Below are 8,449 nucleotides of genomic sequence, written 5' to 3' on the forward strand. Positions count from 1 at the left end.
TAAGGGGAAATCAACTCCTCCTTAGATTTATTTTCCTTTAAAATTTAGGGTCTTGCTGGCTGGGTACTTTATTTCCAGCCCTTGGTTTGCACTAATGTCCTCATACTCTACTTGCGCATAAAATGGGCGCCCCATAGCATTACTCAAAGCTGGAGGTCCAATTTGCATATCATCAATGTTGAAGGAATTTGGATAAACTATGACAATCTTTTTCAAGAGAGGTTATTAGCAAAACCTGCAGAATTCCAATCTCATCAATCAATAAGCCTTGCAGATTGGTGAGGCTTTTAAAGTCCACATAATGAGCTACAGCTAATGCACCAATCTTCATTGAGCGATCTGCCTGCTGATTGTTCCTGAGTACTCTGAAATTTCATGCGTACAAGGATTGAAGACTACTTGTAGACTAATTCTTGCATGAGTGACATTAGATCTAAGCTACCCATGATATAAATAAGCATACATATAAGACATAAAGAGTAGACTGATATATAAATTTTTTTGTTTGTTTGTTTTTTTTTTCGCGCTAAAACGGGCATTTCATACATCACGGGTACGAATACACCCAATAGAATCGGAATACAAAAGGTCTCGAAATGCTCCGGGCATCTCTTTCTCTCCAGCCCATAGGGTGTCTCCTGAGTGGCTCGCTACATACGCCGTTATCCAGTCGGCCACTCCATTGGTCTCACGATATACATGCATAGTCTGGAGTGTAACACCCTCACGATAAAGAGTAAACAGATATTTGCCATTTGCCCCATGCTCAAAAGTAAAAAAAAATGAGTGTTGAACCATGGATTATGATGATGGTAAGATGTACAGTGGTTGAAATTCTTCTTAAGATAGTGGACGTACTCAACCAAACATAAGTCATTCGTGCCATTTTTCTATAGTCAACTAAATATATAAAAATTATTATTTTATTATTATAATTATAATTATTTTATTTTTTATTTTTGGGAACCAAACGAGTCTTTAAAGAATGAGCAATATTTCTAGAATAACAATCAGCATCACATCCCGCCTATGAAAGAGAAAATTAGGATAGCTGGAGCAGCTCAAAGAGGCTGGGCAGATAATGATAACTGCGGTTATTTGTTCCACACAGAATCAAGTCATGCCTGCTCACTTATTTGTCCACAGCATCACACCATCCCTAGACTTGAAAAATTATGAAGAACTACCCATTCCTTGACTGGTCCAGTTAATTGGCCAGCGGACAAGCTATGTTTCCACGCATCCATTTATCAAGAAAAAGACCTGACCATCATGGCTAACATGCAAGCACACAACTTTTTCAGTAGGACTGTGACTAGAGTCACACCAACATCAAGCAAGCGTTGATCATAGTCTTTAGGTGCATCGTTCACCCAATCAGTCGATTCCTTCACATGACCGGTGAAGAAATTATGCTGGTTTTTCTCTTTGGCCGGCGACGGCGGGGACGATGACGATAACATTGATGACGTCGATGATGAGGACCAATGATACTTGTTAGCATATTAATTTATATTGACCGAACGACTCAAGCCCTATTAATAAAATATATATTTTTAAAAAATATATATTTATTTTATAATTTAAATATAATTTTTAGAAGAGTATACTTTGGATAGCATAATCATCAAAATTTAAATGCTAGATTTTTTGAGAACAAGACTGGCTGGTCACGTCAGCCAGTCGTAACTAAAAATTCTTGGCCAGCGAATTGGCTTGAGACCCTACAAGACGTGAAGACAAATGAGAGTGGCTGGTCCAAGCCCACATGGAATAATAAGACTACGAACAGTTTGCAACGCTAATTTGAGATCCATCCAACCGCTATATAACAAACCCACTACCACAAGTGATCTCCCCAAGTTTTGATTTTTTTTACCTCCCAACTCCTCTCACTCTGCCATCCTCTTCTCCCACTTAATTCCACTTCTCTTCTTGCTTCATTTGTGATTGTTTAAGATGTCTGCAGACAAGAAGGTAACATCTTTGTTATGTGTATCAACAAAATTCATTTTGAGAGTAATGAATGAATTTTGTATTCCCCCCCCCCCCCCCCCCCCCCCCACTATACCAAAAGGAGTCTTTTGCAGGCTGATGGTCTCCTCCCTTCTCTCTCCTTTATAACTTTTTGCTTTTGATCTTTTCTCCTGGAATCAAAGAATATTTCTTGGTGGGATTCTCTTGTTATTCTCTCGCCCCCCCCCCCCCCCCCCCCCTCTCTCTCTCTCTTCTTTATCGAATCTCTTATTTCCATAGTTTTGAACAAATATTTTTGATTCTTCTTATCGAGTTTATAACTAATGAACTTAACTATTTGTGGTAATTGCAGAAGATTGTGTTGAAATTGGATTTGCATGATGACAAGGCCAAAAAGAAGGCTATGACAAGAGTCTCCAGACTCCAGGGTATCAATTCATATCTTTTCATCTTTGCAAATCTGTTCGAAAGAGAGAGCTTTCTAAAGTTCATAAGTAACCAAGTCCACAAGTGCTCCTAAAAGCTTTCTTGCTTCAAATTGCCTAACTAAAACCAGGAATTTTAGTAAAAGAACTATAAAAAGTAATGGCTTTTTCCATTCCTTCAACAGGGATTGATTCCCTCGCCATAGACATGAAAGAGAAGAAGTTGGCGGTGACCGGAGAGGTCGACCCGGTTGATGTTGTGGGCAAGCTAAAGAAATGCTGGTACCCCGAAATTCTTTCGGTCGGACCAGCCAAAGAAGAGAAGAAGAAAGAGGAGCCGAAGAAGGAGGGCGACAAGAAAAAAGAAGCATACGAGGATTACAAACATCCTGTGACTGTGTACTACTGGATTCAGCCTGCTGAGGAGAGTCCATGTGCTTGTGTAATATGTTAACGGTTGCTCCAACAATTGGAGAAGGAATAGAGGAAACTGATACAAGCCCGGGGGTGATGAGTTCATACCAGTCCAAAGACGGGCTCAAAGATTATAAGGGTGGTGATGTAAAGGGGATGATGGGAACTAAGATGGTTGCATGCTGAATTAAGTATATGAATAGCGATGAGTGAATGCTTGGATGTATAAGGATTGTTGGTAGTCATTACTTAGGAGTCGTTTCTTTTTCTATCCCATGTTTTTCCAGTTGAAGATCTGTTTTAATAAGTATGTACAAAAGAAAGAGTCCTTGGAATTGGATTAACAAGTAAAGTATTTCTGTTTTCATGAGATTTGTTTCCACACCTCTTCTTCTTCTTGGACTTTCTGTGTGTTTGAAGAAAATGATCTAGATTTACTTTTAATTGGTCTGTCACTGGCTAAAAGTACCTGGCCTTCTGTCTTGGGTATACTGACATGCTTAACTGCACATACATGGCATGACAGAGCTGTGCATGTCTACTGTTTTACACACACATTCATGTATAAATTAAACCTCCTCTTGATATTTCAGAATAATATGTTTTTAATGCCATATCTGAAGTCCCTTGGAACTAAAGCAATAAATTTTTTATTTCCTTACCAAAAGAAAGAGTTCAGCAGCTCCTTTGGCACCACAACAAAGATATTGCAGAATAAACTAAGCCAAATTACTAAATCAACTAAAAGTAATATTCACACAGGTATATCAAACATCTGGAGAGCAAAAAAAAAATCATCAAATTTACGTGAAAAAATCTTCCAGTGTAGAGGAAAAAAATTACGGGGCAATTTCGATCAATCCACTATAATAAATATAGAATTTACAATACTCAAGTTTATGCCCAAAACTTGAGCGCTCAATAAATTGGGAAACACTCTTGTATCACCTTTCTAAGAGTAACAATGATCTTACCCAAACCACCAAAATTTGATAAACCCAAGAATGTAATGAGATCTCTACCAATGAATAGTATAACTTTCTATAACATCCAACACAACTTTAGATAGAAACTCAATTTGTTAAATCTCCATGTGAAAAACCACACTCGAGGAAGACAAAGAAAAAATCTGTTTTGAATTTCTGGAAAAAAAAAAAATGATGACAGTACGGAGGTTGGTGGCTGCCTCAGCGCGCTTGCTGCTCTCCCTTCTTCTTTTTCTTTTCCGCCACTCTTCTTTTTTTTTTCTGTTTTTTTTTTCCTTCACCGCTCGGGCTTCTCAAGTATTGTCGCTCTCTCCTTTCCACCTGAGTGATTCCAATCCGACCCGATTGATTGGGTCGGATCAGGTCGGATCCTGAGTGATTCCAATCCGACCCGATTGATTGGGTCAGATCCGAGTCGCATCGGATTTGGTTTTAACCGGTCCCTTTGTGCTTTTGTGAGGTGCGGGGAACTTGAAAGACTTGCAACTGACCTCCAGTCAGAACTGACTTACTAACTAAGTCAGTCTACAAGCCAAATTTCATATCACACTATTTTTTATCTATATGACTGATTGGACGGAACTTGGTGTCTCCCAGCTCCCCTCTCACGAGGACAAAAAAAAAATCCCAGACCCTCTTCCAAAATCCAAATCCATTGCAGAAAACTGGCACATGACCCATATTCAGTTCAGTTTTCCCTCACTTTCTCCCTTCAAAAGTTCAAAGAAACAAAAACCAAAAAACAGAAGGGAAAAAAAATAGCCAGCTACCGAGACACTAGAGGTATCAACAGTGTAATAGATGGAGAGAGAATACTGACGGGCCGAGGTTCTTTTGGATTCTGTCAACCTAAGTTTGTTGCTATCCTTCCACGCTTGAACCCTACTCCCCTTAGGGGGCGTTTGGTATGGGGTGATCGTCCTAAGATCAAGGGTAATGTGGATGAAGGTGATAAGATCACCGCGTTTGGTTGCACTACGGTGATCCTATGTGGCGGTGATCTTAAATTACCTCCACTCCTCAAATCACCCCCCAACTCGGTGATAGGATACTCGTCCTTGAGGTCGGAATTCAAGATCACCCCAGGGCAGTGATCCTGTGTTGAAAGTTAAAGACAAAAATACCCCTCAAGTTAGCAGAAAAAATGATATATCAATATACCATCAATATATTATGTCAATGTTATATATATATATATATATATATTATGTTGATATTATATATTATATTAATGATATATATTATATTATAATATATTACTAATCATATTATTATCCTATTGTTATTGAAGGATAATTTTAAATTCTAGTCAAAATATATTATTATATTTTATATTTATATAATAAAAATATTTAATATATTACTATATTACTCCTATTTACCTTATTTTTCTAATCATAATAATTATTAGTATTAAAAAAATCAATTATAAGTATAAATAAAAATATTAATTCTATAATAAAAAATAACATATTTTTATAAGATTAATAATTTATAGGAGTAATAAATATATTTTTATAGAATATATTAATAATTAATATATTGATAAATATATTAATATTTTATTATAATATATTTGATATGATTAACAAATATATGATAAGGGCTACTAAAAGTAGAATATGTGACAAAATTATAGAGCTATTATAGGAATTAGTATATAGACTTATATTTTTAATTCATGAGAATTAAAAATACATAAAAAAATCCATCTAAGATATATCAAGGATATTTGTGGTATTATGTAGTCAGTAATCTTAGATCCCCTACCATACCAAACAAGTTACTCATGGATATTTGGGGATTTTTAATCACTGGACCATGGCCTACCAAACACATTGATCTTAGATCACCGGAGATTAAATCACCCCAGCATTTGGATCACCGGGGATCTTAGATCACCGTGGTAATCCTATTGGGGTTATCAAACGCCCCCTTAGGGCTTTTCCTCCTCCATTTTTTTTTTGGTACAAAGCTTTCCCTCCTCGTTGGCTAGCATTTTCCATCATTTAGGGAGCAAGCTAACAAGCTCCTAAGAAACCCATATCTCCTTCCTGTCTGCCTTGAAAACCCGCCATAAATTCACTTAAAAACAACCAATAGTACCATGACCTACAAAAAAAAAAAAACTTTCTTTTGCTTTTTCCCCCTCTCTCTCTCTCTCTCTCTCTTCGGGTCCATTCGGATCGGATCGGGTCTGTTCGGTAAATCCAGACCCGACCCAAAAAATAATTTAGGTCCAATTTTAGGACCCGACTTGGACCCGCGGGTCCTAAAATTTGGATGGATCGGGTCTACGCGGATCGGATCGGATCAGATCACAGGTCGACCCAACCCATTTGCAACCTTACTTGTGACACATTTGTCTGTGTTGGCCTTATTAACAGAATGTACGCCGTACCGGCTGGCATACCGTACCATATCGGTTCGGTACCGATACTCGGTACTAGTGGCGTACCGATACTCAGTATGCAAAAAAAAATCTTGTACCGTACCGGCTTTTTTGGAACTCAAATGATCCTTTTATCAACATACAGCTACTCAATCGGGACCCGTACCAGCTTTCTTCCTCTTAACATTCCGAATCAGTTCTACGCAATTCTCTATCTTCATTTGTGATCATATTAGGCCAAAATATAATAGGGAGAATGCAGGTTCTTGGTGCTATATAAGCCAAGTAGGGTTCAGCGACCAGTATTACCGAGTTTGGTTAGTGGATTGTTAGCATTTGAAGTGAGTTGACGAGGGTATTAGAAAGAAGTTTGGTGGCTATCAGTTAATGCCACAAGCTGGATTCTCCAAAAGGTATTTGCATGGCCGGCAAATGTGGTAGTGACGTTTCTGGCAAGTACATTTTAGGCATCTTCAGTTCATGGATTTATGGTAAGAGGGTTTCATAGCTTTAGAATGCTTGGTACATCATTTGAAAGTTCCTAACCATTAGTAGTTACTTTGGCCACGTTTGGTTGTAGGATAAAAAAAAGGGGGATATTTATCTCCATTCCTAATTATTCCTCCAGGATCATCCAGGATATAAATCTCTCTCTTTCTCTTCTTTTTTTTTTGGTTGCAGCATGCACTATCCCATAGACTGGGGTAAGGGAATATAAAGCCTTTTCCAGTATATTGGATATTCTTGAATTTGGCTGTGCGGAGAAAGCAGGTTACATAAGATCTTCCCCATGAGAGGGCATTTGAACAACGCCTAGATCAAAGATCATACGATAGAACTCGCCACCAATGACAATTTTAAGGCAGATAGTGGACGTACTCAACCAAATATAAGCCATTCTGCAATGTACTATTTTTTTTATACTCAATCAAATATACAAAAATTATTTTTCTAAGCATTATATATTCGAGCATTAATTTCTTAAAAAAAATATTATTATTATTATTATTAGTTTTGCAAACCACATTGAGTTTTTAGAGGATGAGCCAACATTTTTAGAGCGGCCGTCAACTTCACATCCCGGCCTATGAAAAAAAAAATTAGAATAGCTGAACCCACCCAAAGAGGCTAGGCAGATAATGACAATTTTTTTGGTCAAAAGCGGCATTTCCATTGATGTAGATCTAACGTGAGTACAATCTGTCAAATCAAGTGAAAGTAAACAGTATAAAGAGTGTGGAATACTAACTAAGCTAGTCCAAAAAAATTTTCCGGAGTGCCGGGCAACATAAAAGGCGATCCAGTCGGCTGCACTGTTCGTCTTCCGATATATATGAGCTATCCGGAAAGAGATCAGCTCCCTCACCAATGTGCGAGTGTTCCGTATCAAAAGGTGGCCAACTCTATATCTGTCGGTAATTCGAATCCAATCAATCACTGTAGACGAGTCAACCTCGATGAATAAGATGCCAGCCTCATATTGTACTCCATAATGACAATTGCGGTTGTTTGTCCCACACAGAATTAAGTCATGCCTGCCCATTATTTGTCGGCAGCATCACATCATCCCTAGACTTGAAAATTAAAAAGAACCACCCATTCCTTGACTGGTGCAGTTGCTTGGCCAGGGGACAAGCTATATTTCCAAGCATCCATTTATCAAGAAAAAGACCTGACCATCATGGCGAACATGCATGCACACAACGTTTTTACTAGGACTGTGACTAGAGCCATACCAACATCAAGCAAGCGTTGATCATAGTCTTTAGGTGCATCGTTCACCCAACCAGTTGATTCCTTCACCCAACCGGTGAAGAAATTGTACTGATTTTTTTCTTTCAGTGGTGGCGGCAACGATGATGAAATGACAATGACGACAATGATGACGATGATCATAGCTATCTTAATTGATATTGACTTGATGAGTCATGCACTATTAATAAAATATATTTTTTTAAAACAATATTTATTTTATGATTTAAAAATAATTTTTAGAAGAGTATACTTCGAATAGTACAATTAATGGTAATCCGACACCATCACGATTTAAATGCCAGATGTCTTAAGAACAAGACTGGTTGGTCCCCGTCAGTCAGTCGCAGCTAAAAATTCTTGGCCAGCGAATTGGCTTGAGACCACACAAGACGGTCAAGACGACTGAGGCATCCTCCCACTCTCCTCAAGCTGGTCCAAGCCCACATGACATAATAAGACTACGAACAGTTTGCAACGCTAATTTGAGATTCATCCAAGCG

General features: G+C 38.0%; 1 pseudogene across 1 annotated transcript; it reads left to right on the plus strand.

Moving 5' to 3' along the window:
- The first annotated feature begins 1,959 nt into the window (after positions 1-1,959).
- LOC113462254 (heavy metal-associated isoprenylated plant protein 39 pseudogene) lies at positions 1,960-3,183 on the plus strand (annotated as a pseudogene). The gene is made up of 3 exons (XR_016396611.1): positions 1,960-1,977; positions 2,330-2,405; positions 2,588-3,183. The product of XR_016396611.1 is annotated as a heavy metal-associated isoprenylated plant protein 39 pseudogene (transcript).
- Positions 3,184-8,449: the final 5,266 nt, after the last annotated feature.

The sequence above is a fragment of the Phoenix dactylifera genome, chromosome 10 (genome assembly GCF_051530095.1).
Source record: "Phoenix dactylifera cultivar Ajwa chromosome 10, Ajwa_hap1_PhDact_Kaust_v1.1, whole genome shotgun sequence".
In the NCBI taxonomy this organism is placed as follows: domain Eukaryota; kingdom Viridiplantae; phylum Streptophyta; class Magnoliopsida; order Arecales; family Arecaceae; genus Phoenix; species Phoenix dactylifera.